The sequence below is a fragment of the Pongo pygmaeus genome, chromosome 8 (assembly GCF_028885625.2).
Source record: "Pongo pygmaeus isolate AG05252 chromosome 8, NHGRI_mPonPyg2-v2.0_pri, whole genome shotgun sequence".
NCBI lineage: Eukaryota > Metazoa > Chordata > Mammalia > Primates > Hominidae > Pongo > Pongo pygmaeus.
In genome coordinates this window covers 104,720,725-104,747,299 of record NC_072381.2, presented here as the reverse complement: position 1 = coordinate 104,747,299, position 26,575 = coordinate 104,720,725, and the positions used below count along the sequence as shown (strand labels likewise).

General features: G+C 40.8%; 1 long non-coding RNA gene across 1 annotated transcript in view; it reads right to left on the bottom strand.

Annotated features, from left to right (window-relative positions):
- Positions 1-1,260: 1,260 nt before the first annotated feature.
- The window catches only part of LOC129045247 (uncharacterized), a 30,849-nt gene continuing 5,534 nt past the window's right edge, over positions 1,261-26,575 (bottom strand). The window contains exons 2-3 of the long non-coding RNA XR_008504920.2: positions 11,049-11,262; positions 1,261-2,461 (exon numbers count right to left, since the gene is read on the bottom strand). This is a non-coding gene — a long non-coding RNA (uncharacterized LOC129045247). The remainder of the gene's footprint in view (positions 2,462-11,048; positions 11,263-26,575) is intronic.

The window sequence follows — 26,575 nt, the reverse complement described above, 5'->3', positions numbered from 1 at the left end:
AAGTGCTGGGATTACAGGCCTGAGCCACCGTGCCCGTCCAACACTTCTCTGAGTTGACTTATCTTGAGCCTGTCAACCAAGGACAGCTAGTGATGCCACAAATGTGGCTGTTCTCACTTCCCTGTCTGTGCAGACATCTCCAACCCATCTATACTCTTTCCCATTGAGTGATTCTTCTCAATGTAATGTTCTAAGCAACCAATGAACCAGAGCTGTTACTGGAGATGGAAGTCACTTGCCTTCCTGTATCCCAGGTGATTTGTTCATAAGGTAAGTATGAGGGATACAGACTCAGATTCTCTTAAGTAGGGAAACTTGAGATGCCATGATAAGGGTGGAAGATATAGACATGAAGGGAACGAAGGGATGTAGAGGTCACTCAAGAATAAGAATCTGGCCGAGCACAGTGGCTCATGCCTGTAATCCTAGCACTTTAGGAGGCCAAGGCAGGTGGATCATTTGAGGTCACGAGTTCGAGACCAGCTTGGTCAACATGGTGAAACCCCATCTCTACTAAAAATACAAAAATTAGCCGAGGGTGGTGGTACACACCTGTGATCTCAGCTACTCAGGAGGCTGAGGCAGGAGAATCACTTGAACCCAGGAGGTGGAGGTTGCAGTGAGCAGAAATCCCACCACTGCACTCCAGCCTGGCAACAGAGCTAGACTTTATCTCAAACAAGTAAGAATCTGACTTCTCTTCCACCCCTATTGACAAGTGACTATAAATCCTTATTCTTTTTTGCCTCCTGTGCTCTTCCATGCACAGATACAAGGGTTGAACAAAAAGGTATCAGAGTGAATAGGAAAGGTTAGTCCAAGAACAAATTAAAGGAAACTTCCAAAATATTCTTGGGAAAATACCCTACATGACAAAAAGGCCAGGGCTTCCTGTTCTCCCAAGTCCTTTCTCTCACATTAACTACTTGGAGCCTGATGCTTCTATGAGAACGGGAGAGAAGGTGTTGGTGTCATCCTTTCTTTTACTCATGGCGAAAGAGAAGCTTAAAGATGATGAGTGATATTTCAAGATCAAGACTAGGAAGGCATGGTATTGGAAAAGAACTTAGATTTAAAACTCTACGTCCAGTCCTCTTTCTGATGTACATGTGCTTCTCATATTGGGGTGTGAACATCTCAGGGCAAGCACGGTAGGACTAGGAAATTATTTCAAAGATTTGAGATAAAATGGCCCTTCTCAAAGGTTTTTAGGGAGACATTTTGATATAAAAAATATAAAGGCACATGATGAAGTAGAATACAGAAACTGCATAACCTTTTATGATAAAATACAAGATTTCAAAGATATTGGCACAAATGGTAATGGCTTTTCTGGCCGTACCCCGAGATGTCCTGATGGTGTGCTTTGATTGTTCTCTGTTGTTCTGGTGGAGATGAGAAGTACTACTCTTCACCACAGCGCCTCGCTTCTTTCCCTCTCCTCCTCCTCTTCCTCCTCTGTTGCTCTTCTTCTTCATTTTTTTAGTTGATATTGCCACTCTCTCAGCACTCCAATGACAGCTTGTTTGCAAGATCATTTCAGAGGCATGATGCTGCTGTCAGGACTGCAGTTGTGGGAGGAGCTGACTCTCCCAGGGGTGATGCAGACAGGGTTGGGAAGAGACTGAGTCACACTCTAGGCTGTCACCTTCACTGTGTAAGTGTGGACCTGCAGTTGAACCACTCTGCTGGTGGCATGTACCCTAATATGCCTGTTTCAGCGTATTAGTCAGATTGGGCTGCTGTAACAAAATACCATAAACTAGGTAGCTTAAACAACGAAAATGTGTCTTTTTTGCAGTTCTGGAGGCTGGACATCTGAGATCAGGGTGTCAGCATGGTCAAGTTCTGGTGAGGGCTCTCTTCCTGGCTTGCGGATGGCTGCCTTCTTGCTGTGTTCTTATGTGTCAGAGAGAGAGAAAAAGAGGCTTTCTAGTACCACTTTTTATAAGGATACTATTCCCATCTTGAAGGTCCCATCGTCATGACTGAATCTAAATCTAATTATCTCCCAAAGTCCCAGTCTCCAAATACCATCACGTTGGGGGTTAGGCTTCAGCATATGGATTGGCGGAGAGTGGAGGAGAACAATGAAGTACATAGCAATCAGTGAGGGTGATTTAAGTTGTAAGTAACAGAAGACCCAACTCAAAGAAACTTCAACAATGACAGGCAGCTGTTGGCCCACGAAACTGGAGGCATGTTAGGGTGGCTGTCAGGAACAGTTGATGCTGAACAGCCTGAACCATGGAATTCTGGTGTCCATAGCACTGCCTTCATCCTAAGACTGCTTATTCTTTCTTTGTGCTTCCTAGTTCACCTCCAGTGAACATGTCTTCTAAGTTGAAATTATGTCATGGCCTCATTCCCACATCAATTACTGTGGCCAGTTAAACCAATCAAAGTTTTTTTCTGGGAGCTGAAGAATGAACCCATTCAAATTCCATAGCTACTTCATAATCTGAGAAAGAAAGGAACAGAGATGGTAGGAGATGATTATGTTGCCCATTAAAGTTTTGTCTTTAAAATTGTCCACTTTAAAAAGTTGACTGTGTCTGGTGCATGGTAAGTTCTCAGTAAATATAAGTAATCTAACTTATATCCTGCCTGCATATTAGGAGTTATTGTGAATGTCCAGGGAAGGGGTAATAATGATATGGACCCTATGGAAAGCATAAAGGGAAATGCTGTCAACACCTCTCTGAACTCTTATGTTGTGGCAACACAAAGAAATTCAAGAGAGGGGCAGAAGTTTGTGGCCCCAGAAGCTGCATTTGGGGTTTCACTGGGATCACATTGCATCTGTATGCACTTCCTCTTCCACATATGGGGAGAGCCATTTTCATTATGGAAATTGGCATTGGGTCAAGCCAGCCTGGTAGGATCTGAATTTTCTCTTTACTTAAAACATTCGCCTGAGGTCAGGAGTTTAAGACCAACCTGGGCAACACAGTGAAACCCCGCCTCTACTAAAAATGCAAAAATTTAGCCGGACGTGGTGGTGCATGCCTGTAGTCCCAGCTACTCGGGAGGCTGAAACAGGAGCATTGCTTGAACCCGGGAAGTGGAAATTGCAATGAGCCAAGATGGCGCCACTGCACTCCAGCCCAGGCAACAGAGCGAGACTCCATCACAAAAAAAGAAAAAAAGAAAAAAAATTTACTGTGACTTATATCCATACATCATATTGTAAATAACTTTGGAATATATCTAGTTAACAAGCTGGGAGTCCATTATGCTAAGTGAAATAAGTCAATCACAAAAAGACAAATACTGTGTGATTCCACTTATATGAGATACATAGGGTAGTCAAATTCATAGACACAGAAAGTAGAATGGTGGTTGCCAGGGAGTAGGCGAAGGTAGGAATGGGGAGTTAGTGTTTAATGGATACAGAGGTTCAGTTTTGCAAGATGAAAGGCGTTCTGGAGATGGATGGTGGTGATGGTTGCACAGCAGTGTGAATGTACTTAATGCCACTGAACGCTACACATAAAAGTGATTAAGACAGTAAACTTATGTGATGAATATTTTACTATTTGTTTTAAAATTAGGAGTCATGTGTGGGATTTCCTTTTTTACCTTTTACTATCTTTTTTTAAAGCTCTTTTCTATTGCTACTTTAATCGTCTTACTTGTACAGTCAGCAAAAAAGATAATTTGTTTTTTCCACCCCAGGCACCAAGATTTCTTTTTTAAGATTAAATTTAGACCTCCTAGTGAGGTACTCTAGATTATTTTCTAGATTTACTATGTATTACTTTTCTTCTAAAATTTTCCTTTCCATTTTTGCCCTCTCTGGTAGTGGAATTGTTTTGCAGCTCCTTTTTCTCCTTTTTCTTTTCCCAAAATTGACTAACTTTAGTGGCTATTAGAGTTACTGTCATCATACATTTTCTTGGGAGGATAAGAACAGCCCAGCCAAGTTTTGAGTAAGATATAGCAAAAGCCAAATTCTCCCATGTATTGTGGCTGCAGCCTGAGTGTCACATCCTTCGCCAGGTGATCGACTGTCACCTACTTTGCCAGGTCCCTTATAAACAGGACTTCATTAGCTTGTCACAGCTTCCCTGTGAGGTGTGTCTCATTGTCATTATACACCAGGACACTCAGCGAGGTTGAGTAACTTGTTCAACTCTCACAGCTGGTATCCTTGGCCCTGAAGCTTGATAAGGTCTTTTTTTTTTTTTTTTTTTTTTTGAGACAGAGTCTCACTCTGTTGCCCAGGCTGGAGTGCAGTGGTGAAATCTCAGCTCACTGCAACCTCTGCCTCCCAGGTTCAAGTGATTCTCCTGTCTCAGCCTCCCAAGTAGCTGGGACTACAGGCATGTGCCACCATGCCCAGCTAATTTTTGTATTTTTTTAGTAGAGACGGGGTTTCACCGTATTTGTCAGGCTGGTCTTGTACTCCTGACCTTGTGATCCGCCCGCCTCGGCCTCCCAAAGTGCTGGGATTACAGGCGTGAGCCACCACACCCGGCCAGGTCTTTCTTTTTATACTCCACTGCCTCCATCCAGTCTTTTCCTCCTATCAAGGCATTAGGATAGCCCCATCTCTGACCTCCTGGGGCACTGTCTGCATTTGCAGGGGAGTGAAAAAGCCTCCTGGGAAGAGCTGGTAGTAGAATCCCCTGCAGTAAGAGATGAGTTATCCTGGCTTTCGAATTGCCTCCCATCGTATCCCCTCTCCGTCTGCCCAGTTCCTCCACGTTCCCCTAGTTCTCCAGCTGCTGTCTCCACATCTAACCCAAAAGACACTTTGATCCTCTCTTGGAGCCAACATGGGTGTAGACAAACCTCCTTATTCTTTGTGTTCGGTAGAAACAAGGATAGCACTTTTCACAAGTAAAGGAACATTTTCTAAGAAAGAAGACGATACCAAGCTGCAACCAGAAAAGACAAAAGCATCCGAGTAGATGTACTGACAGTGGATGTACTGCTTCTCTTCGTAATTTAACTGCAGTCCTTCCAGAGTGGCTAAGGGTTTTTTTTTTTTTTTTTCCTCATAAGTTATTGGAGTACACGTGGTATTTGGTTACATGAGACATTCTTTAGTGGTGATTTGTGAGATCCTGGTGCACCCATCACCCAAGCAGTATATACTGCACCATATTTCTTGTCTTTTATCCCTCGCCGCTTTCCCACTCTTCCCCACAAGTCCCCAAAGTCCATTGATTTAGCTGCAGTTCTACTCCTCAGTCCCCTCAAGGGGAAGCAGAATCCCAATTCTTTCTTCCTTCCTAGGGCAACAATAGGTCTGAGTGGCCGGTGGACCGCTGCCCCTCAGGAGATAACGTTCACATTTCTCCAGATTTAAGGTTCCATGACCAATTTCCACACCTGGAACTTAGTGTCCTCCTCTCCTGACAAGGGGATGAGGAAACTGACATACTGAGAGGACCTTGACAGGAGTTTAATCCTCCAGACCACTCCCACAAACAAGATATTATAAAGAAGAGTTAAGAGTGTGTTCAAATTCCAGCACTGCCCACCGCTAGCTGTGAGACTTCAAGGTAGGCAAATTGTTCAGCCCTTTAAAGTCCCCCTTCTCCCCATGTAGGGGCTCAGGGAGAATTGAAGAGGTTTGTACACACAGTGCTCAAAAAACCCCCAAAACATTCAATGTTATTAACGACCCTGGGAACTGGGTGTCAATACTCCACTTTTACAATTAAGGCAGGTCTGCTGAGGTCAAGGCCCACATTCTTTCTATTTCCCCATTGCTGCGGCCCTCATCTGAGCACTTGTTCTCATACTGCCTTGCACCATTACCAGACTGTGCATTTGTGGAGGCCATAATAGCCCTAAGTAAATAACTGTTTGAATTAAATGCATGAATGCCTGTGTTAGTAAAAGGAGAGGAAATGATTTGAATTTGAGAGACAGCAAAAGTACTTATACCAGCGGCGAATAGATTAATTCATTTAGACAGTTAATATTTACTGAGTATTCACAGGATACCCAGCCCTATTCATGCTGATTCCACAATTTTGGATGCCTGGAGGGCATGGGGACGGTAGGGTAGGGCGACTGGAAGAACGGGGAAGTTGGTCTAAAAAAGTCTGAATTATAATTAATATCCTTCTTTTCAGATAATTATAATCTTCAAGTTGGGTTGAAAAAGTATTGTTGGATTAAGTAAAAAAATGATAATATCATTTGCAATAGCTATATTAGTTATTATTATAGGAAAACATTTCTGCCTCTTCTATCCCCAAATCCTAGTTACATGAATACTTTGCATAATCTCACAAAGCTAGTAATTTTAATTGTAAATTGGTATAGAGTCCAAGTGAAGTTTTTTATTGGACTGTTCCTATGGGCAGAAAGTGACACCATGCCTCGGATCAGGGGACAAGATGCCGGAGAGCAGGGCTTCCTGTCTTGAAGATGGTATATAATCTCTGACTTGGTCATTCATTTGATTTAAGAACAGGACAAGTAGCACAGGTGGGAATCCCAAAGGTCACAGGCAACTGCAGTCAGTTTGGGGTAACATTGCCATTGCTACAAAGGCTTGATGCAGTCAGGGTCCTGGATAGATTGGTGAAATGAGGGGAAGACAGAGGATTCCAAGGCTGAGAATCTCTCAGTGTGGGCATCTGCAGGTTCAGACAGGTAAGAGAACAGACAGGTTAAAGCAGGTTGGATCACAGATGACACGGTGAGAAAGGACTCATAGGAGCATGAGTTCTTGAAAGTAGTGTTAAAATCAGAGTGAGCTGAATCTGGGGACCTCAGTTCTCTTGCAATCAATCTTGAGTCATTAAATGGATTTTGGTTGATGCAAAAAGGGGACTTGTGAAGGCAGCCTAGTAATGTGTCTCCAAGCATATAGTATTTGAATCCCAATCTGTCACAAGCTGACTGATAGCAGTAAAATATGTAATCTTTGGGCTTCCACTACCTCATTTGTAAAGTCAGGATGACAACAGTACTTGCTTCATTTGGATGTCATGAGGATTAAATAACTTGGCAAAGGTTACATGCTTAGCAGTACCCAGCACCTAGAAGGTGCTCAGTACCAGGCAGCGATGATTATTATGAATGTATAAGACCTAGAGTTGCCACATTTGGTTTGTGAGTTCCTCAAGGGCAGGTTCTATGGTTTTGTCTTTAAGTACTCATCAAATTACTTAGTTCATCATCCCTACTGTCATTAATAAAATAACTCTCAGCTACTTTGAAACATGGCTTCTGCTTCCAATGGCGACTACTGTCTGATACCAAGCAACCTCTCCATGGACCTGGAACCAATTCTTCCAGATTATTTCCACCAGCAAAGAGATAGCTGAGCCATGGCAATGTGCACAAGCTATCACGTGAGTCATCCCTTTGCCCATCACATACTGCTACACTATTCCCTGGACCTCAGATCCCAGTAAAGGTGACAGTAGGGAGTACTTCTGAAAGCAGAGGTAGAGAATTCTGGACTCAGAGGGTTGGAAGGGATTTTAAAAGTCCCCCAGACCAACCAGCACACAGTAACAGTCAGAATAATTAGAGTAACGACAAGCAGGAAATGGAGAGTAGTGAAGGGAGGAAGGAAGGGAGTCCTCCGAGAAAAGGCAAGTGTAAAGGCCCTACGGTGGCACAACAGAAGCCTTGCTTCTAATTAAGAGTTTATCAACTGTTCTCCTTTAATTTGGGTGGTCTGGGACCTCTGGGGAATAGACAGGACCTCTCTTCTTCAAATACTGAGGTCTCTGGCTGAGAATTACTTTTGCAAAGAGGCAGCTAGCATCTCTTGTGTATGTTCTCATCAGATAATCTTAGTTAAATTATAGAGATTTATAACTTTTTTTTAACCCTACTCTCTTTTGTGTGGCTTTCGTAGTATGTAATACATGTTACCATCTTTCTTTCTTTGCAGTTTTTAAATGTTAAGGCTCTCTACATCTCATACATTCAGAGTAGAATTTTTTTTAAAAAAACTCCCTTCATTTTCTTATTTTCTCTACTCTGCCTCTTCAATTCTTTATATTCTGCCCCTTTGCCATTGTCTTCTTTATTTATTTTCTTTTCAGTCTTATTCTCTGTTCATCTTGCTCTAATATTGCATATGAGTTTCTATTCAGTGAAGGTTTTTATTGGACTGTTGCTATGGGCAGAAAGTAGTTAGAAAATATCTTCAGCCCAAGACAACTCCACCTGTTTATAGAGAGGGAAAGCTGGAGGTTCAGGACTGGAAACCAGGATTCTGGCCCTTCCCTGATTATGTGGCTCTGACATTCCCTTAGTGCTTTCCATTCTTAGGTCTTAGAATTGAAAAGAGAGAATAAACTAGGGCATTGCTCAGTAATGCGTTCCATGAATCACCTTTTTACGAAAGTCTTAGAAGACACAGCTTCACTATTCAAGGTCCAAGATATTATGCTCTCGGAGAACTAGGTGTTCTGGCTGAAGCCCAGTCTCTGCTGCTCTATTGTCCACAGGCATTGTGACACTTTGTATTTCTGGGTAGGCTTTGCTTTAGAATCAGAGACTTTGTGGGAAAGGTTCTTCAAAGTCATGCAGTCCATCTAGCCATCTGATGTCTGAATCCCTGAATCCAGGGAAGGGAAACTCCTACTTCCCAAGGCAGCCCAATTCATCCCATGGCCAAATAATAAAGCTGAATCTTCAAAGAAAACATCTCTATGTGGTTCTTTGCTTAGCAGACACTCCTTCCATTAATTACAAGGTTATCAACTGTTTTCCTTTGATTTGAATGGTCTGAGACCCCTGGGGAATAGATAAGAGGTCTCTTCTCCAAATACTGAGGTCTCTGGCTGAGAATCACTTCTGCAAAGAGGCAGCGAGCACCTCTTGTGGATAATAGCTAGTCTTAATTTTCAGTAGCCATGGCTCATTTCCTTTCTATTAAGGTTTTTGCTGGGTGCAGTGGTGCACACCTATAGTACCAGCTATTTGGTGGCTGAGCATAGGGTGGGAGGATCACTTGAGCCCAGGAGTTTGAGTCTAGCCTGTGTAATAAAGAAAGACTCCATGTAAAAAAAAAAAAAAAAAAAAAGAAAGAAAAGAGAGAGAGAGAGAGAGAGACAAAGGGCTTTAAAGTTATCAGAATACTGGATTAATACTTCATTATTTTTCTTAAATTTAGATATGGATGTAAAAAAATGTGTCTCTAGTGCACGGATCCATGCTCATCATCCATATCATGTCAATGATAATAGCTAACACTTCTATAATAGCTTCCACTTCTATAGATACTAATAATTCTAACACTATTATGTGCTAGGCACCGTTCTAAGCATTTTGCAAAATTAAATCAAGAAAATGTCATTTTTCTAAACAACTTTCCTTATTTGCTTCCCTCCAGGGGCTCAGAATCAACAAAAGAAAGAATCTGATGTTGTTTCGTCCAATACCAACTTTCCAGATAAGTGTCACAATATATGTCTCACTGAAGGCCACACAGCTATTAGGGGCAGTCAGATCTCCTGGCATCTGGGCCAGAAAATATCCTGAGCACTTCAAACATCTTAACAAGAACAAGCTGATTATTGATAACCAGGATCAAGTAAGGTATTTTAGGAACCTGAAATTATTTTATCATAAGAACCGGTCTCATTTTGCTCAACATGTGTGCAATACTCTTCCACAAGATGGCAAAATCACCTTTCTATTTTTCTGAATGTTTTTTCTTTAAAAATAAGCCCTTCTTTGAATTTCCCTTTAGGCCCTTGTATCATCTCTCTTTCCATTTCCCAGGCTCTTTAAAAACCTTCCTTATGTAGCCAAGTGAATTTTTATTCAAGTTAGGACAGGGGTTTCTGGATTGGGAGCAAAATAGTCCTTCGAATTTCTCTACAATTGACTCTCTTATCAGAACTGACAAACACAGTTTGGTTGACCTATTCAAGATCTGTTGGCTCTTCCTCCTGTGTGGCTTGCGGTGAGGGATGTAAGAGCAGTGGAGGGAGGTGCCAGAGAGACGGAAACCCTGGGTAGAGGAGGGACGAGGATGGCATCTTAGCTGGCTGCATAATGAACAGAACACCTCCCTAGAGGGAGAGAAGAGCTGGGTCCCTGGCTGTTTGCTTCCATGGAAATCCATCTGATACCTGCTTCTGGGGCTGACCAGGAGCACCATATGGAAACTCCCTGACCAATTCTGCTTCTGAACATTTCCTCCCAAGAATCTCTGCCTGTGCCCTGTCCACATTTGGAACCAGGACTGGCAACATCAATAAAGATGAGAGACTTTTGTCTTCTCAGAACATGGGGATATTCTAAGTCAACAGCAGTTTTTTAATGGTGGTTTGATGAATCAGTATGTGGATTACATAGAATATTCTAAAAATCATGTTTGCCTGCAAGAAGTAACAGCTTTATAAACAGCATGGACATAGATGAATGAGTCAAATTCACTTTAAAACATTTGCTAAGACAATATCGAAACGATTTTGTTGCATAAGATATTGTCCAGAATGTATTCATTGGGTTTGAGCTTCTTTTAATTTTACAAAGAAATTATTATAGCTATATTTGTTGGGGAAAAATACTGAAGATAGATTTGTTGATTTTTAGTTAGGTTTTGGGCAAAACATATGTTTTCTCTAATTATCTGAACTTTTCTCCACTTTAGTAACTAGCAAGATGGGATTTGTATGGGTTTTAGAGTCACACACACCTGTGACTTACAATTGTGGGAGCTTGTTTATGTTACTTAACTCTCTGAGTCTCTGCCTCCTTACATGTGATAGTACTTATTTCACAAGCCATGGTGAGCTTCAAATAAGATATTGCACATAGAATATATTTGTACAGTACTAGGTATACAGATATTCTGTAAAGGTTTCTCTCTCTCTCTCTGTGTGTGTGTGTGTGTGTTTGTAGTGTGTGTGTGTGTGTGTGTGTGTGTTTGGAGAGAAGAGGAGGAATTGAGTTGATGAGTATGAATTGGAGGACTGTTCCAGAAATAAATGATCTGTAAACATCATAAGTAACTAATAACCAAATACAAACCCAGAAAGGAACAGAGATAAGAAATAGAAAAAAGAAGTTTGGAAAAATGCTGTCGACAAAAAATACTTATTAAATACCTGCATTTAGGGTCCTTTGCCAGGTAACCAATGTATGGGACTGAAGGATAGTTCTTGTCCTCGAGGAGTCTTTAGTCCATTTGAGGATACAAGACTTATGCATGTGTAAAAGGCTTAATTAAAATGCAAAGGAATCATTACTGTTGCAGTTGAAAGGAGAGAGCAATCTCTGTATTTATCATGTCTTTGGAGACCATATAGAAGTTCAAGGGTGCTGCGGGCAGAAGGAAAGGGCAGATGTGAACATTTTGAAAGCACCAGCCTTATGAGTCTGATGACAAAGACTCACAAATGTCTACACATTTAGTTTTGTTAAAACAGCAGCAGTGAAAAATTATCTTAACAATCTCGGAAAAAACAGAAAATCCCCAAACAATGCTAAGTGGGGCCTGGTAGCCTCGCTGCACTTATGCCAAGGGGGAAGGGATGGATGGACTAGCTGAACATGTTCAGTGCACACTCCTGGCTTCCTTATTCGGTCTAAGAGACACCGACACCGTTTGTAGAGTTATCCAGATCCTCTTTAAGCTCCATTTCTTTCTCTTCCCAGCCGATCCCTGGAGAGATGCCCTTTCAACCCTCCATCTCTGCTAAATGCCTGTTGGATCCCAGCAGTGGAGGCTGCTAGATGGTTGGATTTACTTAGAACAGACTATTATGAAGGTCTATTAGGGTTGGTGAAAAGAATTCTAGACAAATCTTCCAGGTTAGAAGATAAATGACAGCTCTTCCCAAAGGTATTCCCATGAGAAAGCACAGCCACCATCCTATAGAGGGTTAATAGTCTCCCCCCTCTCCAACCCCCAACTTGCTGTCAGAGATCAGCTAATCTGATAATTACGGCAACAAACACAGTTTAGACAAACAAGACCTGACCCTGAGGGTTTGGAATGAAAACATTTACTCTCTCCCTCCCCAGAGAGATGGTGCCTGGAGCATACACACAGAGAGACACTGGGAAAATACCCTTGTGCTGGAGCAACAGGGTGAAAACATCTGTGTTCCTGAGCTGCTTAGGAAGATAAAGTTGCTGGGGAGGCGGCTCGGGTGGGGGAGGCAGGAGGAGCGGGGAATGGTGCAGTCCAAGGGTGTGCATGTTTGGAGCAGATGGAAAATGTACCCCCATAAGTGGGGATGTAAGCAAATTATAATTGATTTTACAACAGAGACAGAGTGAGAGGAAAGGTACAAAGGAGACCAATGCAGGATTTGAGTGAAAATCTGGGGAGTGGCTAACGGAAGAGAAACAGCTTAAAACACCAAAGTAGGATTTATTCCCAAGAGCAAGAGGGGAAAGATCTTCACAGCAGTCTTGATTCTAAGCAAATCTAATATCTTCCTGCCAGTGAGGAGACCCAAGCTCTAACAGTCTCAGCTGGCCAGTCATCTTCTTCCTATCCCCTAGTTTAGCTTCTAAACTGAACAACATGCCCTTTCCCCGTCACTGCCTGTCCTCAAAAATTACCAAGCTATTTTTTCCCCTTTTACTTATAAAAGCAGCTTCTTAGAAGAAATCTTTCTGGGTTGCTTAAACCAGAGATTGTGACTTGGATCTTCCTCAACCTGGAATTCCAACAGTTACTCCTTTCCCAACTCCAGCCTGAAGTTTCCCACATATCCCCATCCTAGCGGCCACACATCATTTCAGTTTTGCCCATGACTGAGGGTGAGTCAGCCGGCAAACACTCCTTGCCCCTTAGGATTCTCCAAATTAGATCTAGGCATCCACATCCTTGTGGTATTTGCAGATCGCATGTATGGATGCACCAAGCTAGGAGGATAACTGCTGTGATTGATGATAGGATAAAGATTTTAAATGAATTACATAAGCTGAAAGACGGTCTCAAATCAATAAGAATGCACCAGGAAAAAATGCAAAGCACTGCCTTTAGGCCCAACAATCAATTGCACAAATATAGGATGGAAAACAAAATATAGACCTACAAAACAACAGTTGAAAAAACAGACCAGTTTTTGTTCTACAATTGGCTCAGTATGAGACAACAATGAATCTATCTGCTTAAATAGTGAATGCAATCATAGTAGGCATTAATAAAAGTATTGTGATCACATTAATAGTTCCCTGTGTTCTTAACAAGGGAAAGGTTGGATAGGACTGAACAAATCTTTTTTTTTCTTTCTTCTTCCAACTTTAGCTGTTGGTTGACCAAGTACATGGAGTCCTGTAGGCTGTGCAGAGCAGTTTTGTTTTTTGTTTTGATTTCAGGTTCAAGTCCCCTATTGCAATCTATACAAGGTCCACCTTGGCAATTGTGAGTGACTCCCACATCCTGTTTATCCTGTTTATCCCACTTGCTCCTGTGTTTTGAGGCTCACTTGGCTGCTCCTCTGCTAGTCTGTTGGAGAGTCCTGTACTCCCAGAGAGAGAGACACCTCTTTCCAGACAGAACAGTCTTCTAACTGTTCCTCACACACACCATGGTCGTTTGTTCATTCATATATCCATGGAACATCCACTATGTGCCAGGCACTGTTCCAGGAACTGGGGATTCAGTGGTGAACAATAAAGACAGAGTCCTTGACCTCATCAAGCTTCCATTCTCATGGAGGTAGGCAGGCCCAAAAGAAAAACTTTAAAATGTCAGAAAAGGAGAAGGTATGAGAAGTTACCCGGTACTTGAAAAACCTTCCACCTTCTGCCTGGACTTTTCAGAATGTGACTTCCTGCTTCCTAACCCAGCTCAAATTCCACTTTCCCCTTGGAGGCAGAGAACTCCTCTGAGCCGTCATCATCCCCGAACTGTTGCCCAGGGGCTTGTACCACATAATTTAGCACTCAACTGTGCTCTAATTGTTTCCCTAATGCCAATTTTGCTTCCCCGACAGACTGTAGGAGACTGTTAGCTCGTTGAGGTTATAAGATATGCCTTCAATTTAAATATATTTAGTCAAGCTCTAGCTAGGATGCTCTTTAGAGGGAAATGAAAAGCACAGTTCAAACATGACTTTAGGTTTTTAAGCCGATTCCCAGATAACAAGAGAACTTCTTCCTGTGCTCCTGAAATCCTCTAAAATAAGAATGTAAAGTTAGGACAATAGTTTGTTTATTTGCTGAACTTACATCCCCCAAAGAGTCCTAGACTCTGTAAGGAAATCTTTAAAACAACAAACATACCTTAAATCAGGCAACAAAAAGATTAGGAGGGACCAGCAGGAGAGAAACATCCAACAAGCTCAAAGAGGGAGGAAAGGTAAGTACAAAAATGTCAAATTCCAAAAAATGCTTAGTTTAGAGTTTAGCCCAAAACAATATTCTTCTGGGCCCCCTCACACTCTGTGGAATCAAAGCAGGCCAGGAAAACCCAGAAACAATACAAATGGTCATCAATAAAAGACTGGTTAAAGAAGTAATGGTGCCTTCATACTGTGGGCTGGTATGTGGAAAAAATTAAGTAGGTAAAGCTATATACACAGACATAAAAAGTTTGATCATTATATAGTTTAAGAAGCAAGTCTCAGAGCAATATAGATAATAGAATCCCTTCAATTGAGTGTGTGTGTGTGTGTGTGTGTGTGTGTATATCAAATTGTTTGCCATGGATATTTCTGGTAATGGGGTTATAGGTAATAGGTTGGGGGAGACAGGTAGGGGAATTTAATAACTTATTTTTGCTTTATATACTTGTGAAATATTATATATCCTACATTTGTTTTATTTAGAATGAGCATTTATTGTTTTGATAAAACAATAAGCAGTAGAAACAACCAGAGCATTCATTGATCTTTCTTTTGGAGATGACACACATGTTGTAAGGAACATGTTCATTACTACTGTTTGGTTTGCTCCTTGGAGAATTGTGGGTGCTTTGTGCACCTGTGGGAGCACTTCTGGAGATAAATCTAAGTATTTGTCAATGGACTGTATGTGGTTATCCCCTAGAGGACACTCCTTAGGGGGAACGAAAGCATATCCAAACTGAAGACATGGCAGGGCACACCAGGGGAGAGATGTGGAGGCAGCTAGAGGCAGGTTTCACAAGTTTGCTTCCTAATGCAACTCAAGGATGCACTCAACAAATGCCTTGACGATTTTTTTGTTGTATATAATGAATTCCTAGAAAAATATGTGTAAGTAAAATTTTATATCAACTGTAATTTTAAGCAGCAAGGGAAAACAGTATTTAAGAGATGTTGAGGTCCGGAGCATGGCTTTGGAATGTTAGAGATGTTTTGAATTCTAAGTTTGCCACTTACTAGCTTTGTGATTTGGGGCACACTGTCACCTCTCATGTTTTCTTACTACCTCTCTGAGGCTCTTTTGGGGACTCTTCCTTCTCTTTCCATTCCTGAAATGCTGGCACATCCCAGGCTGCTGGCCGAGGCCCTCTTTTGTCTTTCCTGGGTAATGTCATCTTCCCATAGCTTCAGTTCCCACTGCATGCCCATGGCACACATCGGCTCAGGCCAGATCTCCTCAGCTACATGCTTTGACTAATACCTGATGAATCTCCATAGACACACAGTAAAACCCTTTAAGGTATTTTATAGGGTGCCTCTAAATCTGGGTCCAGTGTATTTTGATACAAAATATCTTACATATTTATGGGGTACATGTGATATTTTGTTACATGCATGGAACGTATAAGAAGTCAGGAGTATTTATCATTTGTAAGTGTTGGGAACATTTCAAGTCCTGGCCTCCAGCTATTTTGAAATACACAATACACTGTTGCTAACTATAGTCACCCTACTCTGCAACTGAATATTAGGACTTAATTCTTCTAACTGTAAGTCTATACCCATTGACCAACTTCCCTTCATCCCCCTGCCATCTCACACACCCTTCCCATCCAGTGTACCTTTTTAGTCTTATTGCTGAAACCTCTCTTTCCTTTCCACTCTAATCATACCAAATCACTTTTCAGTTCTTTGACCATGTTATATGCTCTCTTAACTCTAGGGCTTTGCAACTGCTATATCCTCAGCTGTGAGCCCCCTTTCTCCTGCTTTTCTGTTGGCTAATTTGTGCCCATATTTAGATCTCAGCTTAGACCTCACTTTTTCTGAGAAACCCCTCTTGATCCTCCTTGTCTAGGCTAGTCTGTCAGCATCTAACCTAGCAATTTCCTAGAACTGCTCTCCTCACACTGCACTGAATGGTTCATTTATACATTTGGATTGCTCTCAGGATTGTTAGCACCATGAAGGCCAGAGAGTTGTGAGTCCCTTGGTATCTGGGGGGAACTGGTTCCAGGACCCGTGCAGATACCAAAATCTGGAGATGTTCAAGGCCCTTATATAAAATGGCATAGTATTTACATATGGCCCATGCACATTCTCTCATATACTTTAAATCATCTTTAGATTACTTATAATCCTTAATACAATGTAAATCCTATATAGATGGTTGCTATACTGTATTGCTATATTTTTATTGCAACTTTTATTTTTTTTGTCCCAGATATTTTCAATCAGCCGTTGATTGAATTCGTGGATGGGGAACCTGCAGATTGGGAAGACCAACTGTATTTGTCTTGTTTGTCACTGTATGCTTAGAGCATAACCCCTAATACTAGCACTTAATAGTCCCATAATAATTGTTGTATGAATTACTGTTATTATGAATATGAGCAAGGTGATATAATGGTTAAGAGTTGAACTCTGGTTTCAAATTTTGGTTCTTAACAGCTAATAAAAAGCAATTGGCTAAAATCAGCAGCTACTATGACAAAGTCATGTGGCAGCATCAGGCTCAGCAGGGACTTTATTGGGAGTTACCTTCCAGATGGGCATCTGAGAAGTTGGCACTGGGTGGTCTCTGGGAGATGCTTCTGCTTCAGGGAGTGATCTCTGGGGACTGTTGTTGTCTTCAGAAGAACCCTGAAGATGAACTGGCTCTACCTTTAACAGGAACAGCTGCTGAGAACCAAGTCTGGGCTTGGCAGCCAGTTGGAAGGGGAGCTGTCCCCAAGAGGTGCTTCTTGAGGGTGCTATTAGGAACCCTGGCTGGAGGTGCTGCCCTAGGCAGCTGCAGATAGTGGCATTGCTTCTCAAAGGGGCCCCAGGATTACCTGCAGCCAGACTCACCTAGAGAGTTTGTTAAAAATGCCTATTCCTTGGCGCTGCTCCAGATCTTCTGAATCAGGATCTGTATTTTAAACATCTTTTTAGGCTGGGCGCAGTGGCTAACGCCTGTAATCCCAGCACTTTGGGAGGCCAAGGTGAGCGGATCACGAGGTCAGGAGATCGAGACCATCCTCGCTAACATGGTGAAACCCCGTCTCCACTAAAAAATACAAAAAATTAGCCAGGCATGGTGGCAGGCGCCTGTAGTCCCAGCTACTTGGGAGGCTGAGGCAGGAGAATGGCGTGAACCTGGGAGGCAGAGCTTGCGGTGAGCCGAGATCGCACCCCTGCACTCCAGCCTAGGCAACAGAGCGAGACTCCACCTCAAAAAAACAAAAAAACATGTTTTTAAACATCATTTTAAAAGTCTGCTTCACAGATTTTTCTGAGGTATGTTAAGATTGTAAGATTGGAGAACCACTGACAGAGGCTGAGTTGAGGAGACTTTGAGATACCAATGCATCCCAGCCTCTGCTGCCTGGAGTGGAGAGGCATTTTTGTTTCATTACACTCCCTTTCCTGAAAATCCAGCAAAATCAGGGTCCCAGGCCCTCTGCGTGGAACCTCAGACTGACTTCTCAGATCTTAAATGGTCGCCAGCCCTCAAAGACCAGCTGGAGGATGTAGCCTGGAAGAGATGTTTGTAAATCAAAGTATAACTTTCTTTGAATTATTAGGCATTATATGTACTTTTCTGAGGAGAACATGAATGAGCATTTGGTTTGCAGGAACTGTCTTGTTAAAAATGATTTTCTTTTGTGAGAAATCTCAATTATGGTAGATGAGCCTTGGTCTGGATTCTTCCTGTTGGGTCCTTTGAGGGCGACAGGGCCATCCCGGCACACTTGGTTCAGGTGAGTGAAATGTTTTGTAGGTGACATCTGCTCTCTGTATCTGTCAAACAAAGATGGATGAGCAGGGCCTCGGCTGCCACGGGGGACATTACCGCCTTGGTTTTCCCATCAAACTCTGTCAGGCTTTGTAACTTGAAGAAATGAAACAGGAGCTAGAGAGGGACAGTTCCTAACGAGCTGTCAGCAGGGCTGCCGTGGGCTGGAAGCCTCCCTCTCTGTCGGCCTGCCTCAGCCCTGACTTTGTTCCAATGCCATTAGGGCAAAATCCTTGATTTTCTCCTACAGAAAAAGAAGTGGCCTGGAGCTGAGAGGCACAGATTTATAAGTAGTTTCTCTCATTATGCACTTCCAATGCTTAATCACCATTTCAAAGAGGAAGAGCTATCACAGCAGACTTCGAGGATTTCTCCCTAGACAGGATGCAGATCCCTTCTCCTACAGCTTAATCAGTGTACTTTTCTCACTTGCCTGAAATGGAGGCAACCTAACTTTCAGCGAGGCTGAGTTGTAGATGGCTGTCTGTCTCCAGTGATTTTTAGGGCTGGGCCGAGGAAGGATTTACAAAGTACTAACATCAAGATTCTTCTGGAAGTACAGTGCTTGCCTAGGTGAGTTTTCCAAGGAAGCAGAGAGGCTGTTAGAGTCAATGCCAAGCATAACGTTGGATAGGGAGGGTATCCAGAGAAGTCAGGGAAACACAGTTCCAGCCATCTCAGGGTCAAGAAGTGACAGGCTCCATAACAAAAGCCCTGCGTGTCCTAGGAGCTTTTGTTTTGAGTTTATATTTAGATTTGCTTTGTTTTTTTGTCAACCACTATATTATCTATTATAGAATTACTCACTCAAAATTGTAATATTAAAATAATAGTTTAAATAGTCTATTATCCAGGATTATAGATGGTATGACAGCTGACCGCCCTGGAATATGTTTTGAATAGTTATGCAAGTAGTGCATGAATATGTTTTTGTTGTAAAATGTTTAGAGGTTTACACAGCAAAATGTCCCTTTCCCTTCCATTCCTATTCCCAGATGTAACCACTGTCAACAATTTGGTACATGACCTTCAGTAATCTTTCTAGACGTTTATGTATATGTGCCTGTATATATGCCCATAGCTTTTACATAAATGAGTTTTGTATTTAAACACACATGTATTGTTGTGTGTTTTGTTTTACTTAATAGTATATATCTTGGAGATGTTTCCACAGCAGTACATATAGGTCTGCCTCATTAATTTTAACAGTGCAGTATTGCGTCATATGGATGTGCCCTACTTATGTAATCACTCACTAATTGGTGGACATTAAAACTGTTTCCATTATGTTTGTTATTACAAACAATGTTGCCACAAGCCTTCAGGCATATACATCCTTGTACACATATTTTAGCAGGACAGATTCCTGGAGGTAGCCTTGCAGGGTCAGTGGCAAAGCTCAAGCCATATTTTTCAAGCAATTTTTAGCCCCTTAGCATTTCTATGTTTGCTTATTACACAATGGATCTAACTCTCCTCATCTCAGGACTCATCTCTATCAATGGTTTTCAACTCTGGCAGTATGTTAGATTCACTTCCACTGAATCAGAATCTTTTGGGAATAGGGCTCAGGCTTTGGATTTTCAGAAAAATTTAGAAAATTCTGAAGTGTAGCAAGGATTGAGAATCATTGATCTAAACAAAATAAAACAGAACTCTAGAACATTTCAAGACAATATTTAACATAACCAATTACGGAAACAAATAGTCATTGATTAATCTTTAATTGTTTACTCTAAAAAAGTTTGAATAAGTCAAGTTGTCCAGGTGCAAATAAATTTTATATTTAATAATTCTATTGCACTTTTATCTTTTGAAAATGCTTTCTTTTTTTAATTTTTTTTTTTTTTTTTTGAGACGGAGTCTCACTCTGTCACCAGGCTGGAGTACAGTGGTGCAATCTCGGCTCACTGCAACCTCTGCCTCCCAGGTTCAAGTGATTCTCCTGCCTCAGCCTCCCGAGTAGCTGGGACTACAGGTGTGTGCCACCATGCCCAGCTAATTTTTGTATTTTTAGTAGAGATGGGGTTTCACCATGTTGGCCAGGATGGTCTCGATCTCTTGACCTTGTGATCCGCCCATCTCAGCCTCCCAAAGTGCTGGGATTACAGGCATGAGCCACCTCGCCCAGCCAAAAACTAATAATAATAATAATAATAATTTTTTTTTTTTAAATCTCAGAGCTTCTTCCCTTCAAAGGTGTGAGCAGGGTGGGTCAGGAACGGCCTTGTCCATTTTACAGTCCAGGAAGCTCATGGGGGTAAAATGATGCTTCTTAATTTATTGTGCTTGGGAAAAATCTGAGGATCATCTTAAAATGCAGATCCTGATTTAGTAGGCCCAGGGTGGGGCCTGAGATTTTGCATTTCTAACAAGCACCTGGGTGGCACTATACTGCTGGTCTGAGGACCAATCTTTGATTAGAGCACCTAGATAAAAGTCAGCTCAATACAAGGGAGAAGGAAATTCCCTAGAAGAAACTATGTGTCATCGAAATGATAAATACTTGCCATAACAAAGAAGTGAAAGGAGAAGGAAATACAGGGTGGGGAAGGGTGGGAGACAAAGAGGCCCTTCCTCTACATGAGCTAAGCAAGGGTGTCCTTCATCTTAGGGTCCCTTGCCTTAAACAGGGGCATGTCCTGAATGTGACATTAAAAGCATTCTAAGCTGTTGGTTGTCACACCATCTATAATTCTGGAACTTTTCCAATATTGTTTCTTGCCTCTGACTATATATAACCTTCCCTTCTGGGGGATCCTGATGGAGCTCATGCATCCTTTAGTTCTCATCACACTGCTTTCCATGCCTCACTCACAGCCCATTCCTCCCTTGGGGGAACCAGAGGCCCCAGCTCTGAGCATGACCTGTCTATGCCCATCACCTGCTCTTTTGACACAATGGTCTTCCAGAGGAGACTTTGCAGCCTAGCTCTGGCCCCCATGCCCATCACACATGAAGGAGATGCTGCATGTCACTCGGTGATGTCCACATACCACCAATGACAGAGCTGTCCTCTTTGGGCAGTGCCAGTATGTTTTCCTTTTCACCTTTAGAGATTCTTGTCCTATGTAGAATAACAAACACAAATAGATGTTTCTGGTTCTACCTTCTCTTGATATTTGTGTCTTCCTTTAACTTGATAAAGATCTATGTTATTCTTACAGGAAATGTCTTATTCTTCACATTTCCCAACAGAAACACAAAGATAAAAGTACTTATATCTTATGAATGCAAATTAGATTTTTAAAGTGATGTTTTTGTCTTTTGGGAAAAAAGCTAGAAGCAATAATAAAATGACAAGACAATAAATTAAAAATATTATTTTTAATGGGCCATTTTCTCTTGAAAACATTGGCTGCCAACATGGACTCCAGAACTTTGTCGTATGTGCAAACTGTAAGGTCTAAGAGGTATAGCTGGGGTAGGAATTAGAAGTGGAATGCTATCCATGCCGGGTGGAAGATTCTGAGGGGGAAAGAACTGGCCTCAACTAGATTAATTCCCTCTATTTTATGCTTTCATGGACTTTTTCCAAGAAGATATGTGGCACTTACCATGGCTGTAATTTAGTAATCTCAGATTACTAAGATATGTAGCACTCAGATATGGCTACAGTTTAGTAATCTTAGTATTTCATTTGGCCAATACTCTTATTATCTATTTCCCCATTAGATTTCAATCTGTGAAGAAAGGGATTTTGTCTTTTTGTTCATCATGTTATTCTTAGCACCTAGTGCAATGCTGGCGCATAGTAGATGGTCCATAAATATTTATGGAATGAATGAATGAATCATGAAAAAAAGAAACACTGGTATTTTTATGGAATGGCGTTAAACTAAGGTTAAAATGAAAACTGGCTGGGTGCGGTGGCTCAGGCCTGTAATCCCAGCACTTTGGGAGGCTGAGGTGGGCAGATCACCTGAGGTTGGGAGTTCGAGACGAGCCTGACCAACACGGAGAAACCCCGTCTCTACTAAAAATACAAAATTAGCCGGGTGTGGTGGTGCATGCCTGTGATCCCAGCTACTTGGGAGGCTGAGGCGGGAGAATCACCTAAACCCAGGAGGCAGAGATTGCGGTGAGCCGAGATCGTGCCATTGCACTCTAGCCTGGGTAACAAGAGCAAAACTCCATCTCAAAAACAAAAAGAAAGAAACAAACAAACAAAAAAAACAAAAAATGAAAACTAGCCAGCAGGGTGGGTTGTGCTTATAATCCCAGCTACTTGGGAGGCTGAGGTGGAAGGATTGCTTTTGCCCAGGAGTTTGAGGCTGTGATAAGCTATGATCATGCCACTGCACTCCAGCCTGGCAACAGAGACTCCATCTTAAAAAAAAAACCTACAAAGCTTAGATATAAAAAAAAGATGATTCCTGATTGAAAAAGTTGGAGACTCATTGCTTTAGTTATGCAAAAGATTAAAACACACACAAACAACCTTACCCCTTTAAACAATTTTGACATTGTTATGTAATTCTCTGTAGGCCCTATGCCTCTTCCATTTCTAGAGCAAGATATTTCTGTGTTTGGAACTTGGAAGTGTTGTCATGGAAATGAATATGATGTCAAAAAACAAATACAGTGATTTTATCATAGGAACAATGACCTCCCATGTTCTTTTTAAACACAACTATTAAACCAGTAATACACTAAAACATGATTTTAGAAATATGCTCTACCTCAAAGGGAAGTTGTGGGAATGATTTTTAGGCATGATTTGATGTAAAATATTCTGAGGTTTCTGGGGCAAAAGCATAATATAATTTCAAAAACAGTAACACTTTATTCATTCTTACATTTAGTAAGTTTTTACCATGTGGAATGCAATATGGCACCATGGAGAAGTGACCCTGGAGGCAGACTGTGTTCATATCCCCACCATTGTCTAGCTGTACCATCATGGGCAAGTTACTTAATTGCTCTTTGCCTCAATTGCCTCATCTGTTAAATGGAATAATTAGACCACCTACTTCACTTACACAACTTGAATGAGTTAGTGTTTGTAAAGAACTTAGAACAGTACCCAACATATGATAAGCACTATATAAATTCTTTTAAATAAATAAACTTTTGTGATGTGTTAGACACGTATAAGTAGTGAACTAGTATCTATTAAACACTTGTTGCAGAACAAGTAATAATCATTAGGCAATTTTACATCTATTCTTATAAAAACTTGGGTGCAAATATCTTCACTCAATCCTTCAGCCAATATTTATTGTCTGTTCCATGTCAGGAGCTGTTCTAGGTCTTTGGATACAGAATTGTGGGATTCATTTTTTTTCTTCAACTCTTAAGTTCAGGAGTACATGTGCAGGATGTGCAGGTTTGTTACATAGGTAAATGTGTGCCATGGTGGTTTGCTGCATAGATCATCCCGTCACCTAGCTATTCAGCCAAGCATCCATTAGCTATTCTTTCTGATGCCCTCCCTCCCTCCTCCTCCCACCCCTGACAGGCCCCAGTGTGTGTTATTCCCCTTCATGTATCCATGTGTTCTTCATCATTCAGCCCCACTTATGAGAACATGCGGTATTTGGTTTCCTGTTCCTGCGTTAGTTTGCTACGGATAATGGGGATTCATATTTTAAAAAATCACTATTTTATTAACTAAGGAGCATCAGTAGCTCCCCAGATTTCCAGATCAAGTCTAAACTGTAGCACACCACATTGTTCTTCATTTAAAAATAGTTTCTCACAGTATCTGAAGTTTTAAGTTACTACACACATACATACTTTGCTTTGGAGAATTACTTTTTCCTGTCTGTTCTACTTCATTATCATTGTTAGAAACTATCTAAATTTTCTATTCCTGTGAAGTGTCTCTCAAGCCTGTTTTTAAAAAATTTTTATTTATTTTTGTTGACTCAGCAGGTGAGTTGTTACACACGCCTTAGTGGATTCCGACTTCCATGGCCACTGTCCTGCTTCAAACCTGTCATTTTTATTTCCAATAAAAACGTGATTTTTTTTAGGCTACAAAAATAATACATGTGTTTACTCTTTTTCTATTAAAGCAAAGCTACAATGCATAACTGTATGCCTACATATCTACATACCTATCTTTGAAAACTTGTATAAATTTCTTTAGGATAGATTCCTAGAGGAGAAATTGCTTGGTCAAATGGTATTATGTGCATTTTAATTTTGACTGTTATTACCAAAATGCACTCTAAGAAAAGGCTTTATTGATTAAGTCTCCCCTCAGTGCTCTTTCCCCTCAACACTATTTTTTGAACATTTAAAATGTTTGTCAGTCTAACGGATAAACATTGATAAATTAGGATGGTTTCAATTTTATAATGAGGATGATTTTGGACATGTTTACTGGTTATTTGTATTTATTCTTTTCTGAATTTCTTTATATCCTCATTTTTCCACCAATACAATGAAGCTCTGAGTATATAATAGATGTGACTAATAAGCATGTTGCAAATATTCTTCCATGTTATCACATATTTATTTATGGTGTCTATAGCCATGCAAAGTCAATTATTTTCTTTCTAGCTTCTGAGATTGTGCCATGATTAGGAAAGTCTATTCTACTCTAATACTATGTTTCAAAAATATTATTTTCCCTGTATTGTTTAAAATATTTAAATCTTATATCCATCTAGAATTTATTTTGTGCAAAGGAGAAAACCAATTTTTTAATATATCAAACAAATTTGACATAATTGACAGTCACATCAGATGAAAATCTGTGCTTGAAAAGGTGCATTGTTTTTAAAAGAGTTAAATACAATCTTGCCATCCTGAGAGTTCCAGAACTCTCTACAGCCAATGCAAGGTCCTTTTCTAGGACAGTTTCCCTTCATACTCCAGGCCTCACACATACCGGCCAAATAAAAATGCTATTGTGATACCAACAGTGATTAGAAATAATACTTTATTTTCAGTAATTAACAAAAGTCAGATATCCTGAAAATCAAATAATTGGCAAGTGAGTTTATATTTTAACCTGATAATTTCCTTCTCATAAATGTTTAATTGTATGTTAGACATAAATCACTCATGAAAGCATTCTATAGCGGCACCTTCTTTTCTGGCATCTATTTTCAGGTTTATAGAAAATGGCTAGGCCAGGCACAGTTGCTCACGCCTGTAATCCCACCACTTTGGGATGCTGAGGCGGGTGGATCACTTGAGGTCTGGAGTTCTAGGCCAGTCCTGGCCAACATGGTAAAACACTATTTCTACTAAAAATACAAAAATTTGCCAGGCATGGTGGCAGGCACATGTAATCCCAGCTACTCGGGAGGCTGAGGCAGGAGAATCACTTGAACCTGGGAGGCAGCGGTTGCAGTGAGCCAAGATTGTGCCACTGAACTCCAGCTTGGGTGACACAGCAAGACTCTGTCTCAAAAAAAAAAAAAAAAAAAAAAAAAATTCTGGATGAAAAAGTCCTAGAGATGTGTTGCACAACAATGTGCATATAGTAAACACGAATATACAGTATACTTAAAAATGGTTAAGATGGTAAATACATGTTTTTTTACCACAATTTTAAAAAGAGTTAATTATGTCTTGTGGTTTATGTTTGTAATCAACCAACAAATATTTGAGTACCTAGATACCTTGTTGTGGAGGATACCAAGAAGTGCAATTGATGGTTTCAGCTCTCAAGGAACTAGCAACCAAGTTGGGAGAAAATATTGAGTATGCATAAAAGTTAATTAACAATCTCAGGCAATAGAATGATACCAAATGAGGAGAAGAGACATAAAGTCTTCTAGGCAGGAATCTTTTTGGGCTACAGTGATAGAAATATTCATTAGGTACTTAAATGGCTTTCAAACCATTTTAATACATATTTTCTAAATTGACCCTTTTAATAAATCTAGGAGGTATTATCTCCATTTAACAGATGAAATAAAAGCTCAGAGATTGTAATTTGCCCAACTTCACATGGCAGAGCTGGGAACTAGACTCAACGTCTTTCAGTGCTTATTCCTAGTGGGATTTATCTAAATTGGCATTGAAGATTTGCTGCCAAAAGAGTTTTCAGGGTTAAACAGAATCCAAATGTGCTAGAATTACCATGGTTTTGTATTTGCTAAAATTAGAATTATTCTGTCAGCCTGCTAAAGAGCATCAAGTAACTTTTAGTAAAAAATAACAGATCATTTTTTCTTGCTATTTACTGGTTAGGGAAACTCAAGTCATACTGTGATAGAATGACGACGAGCATACAAGGCTTCAATTTCACTACTTACACACAGCCATTTAGCCAACTGCAGTCCCATGAAAGACATTCCTTACCCATCTTATCTGACACCACTCCTTAAAGTCATAATACACATACTGTATTTGAGATAGTTCTGACCTGACCCATGTATGACAGAGAGCAACACTAACACACAGCAGAATAAAGGCAGTGAATAAGAATTTAGAAGCACTTATCAGGGCTAAGACTATATGAGTTACACACATTTTTTAAAACCACATCCTGCTATTTCAGTAGATTGACTTCTATCCAGAACGTGCAGGAGCATTAGGTCTGTTCATACAATAACCCTATCTGATTACCCAGGGTCAAGCTACTGTT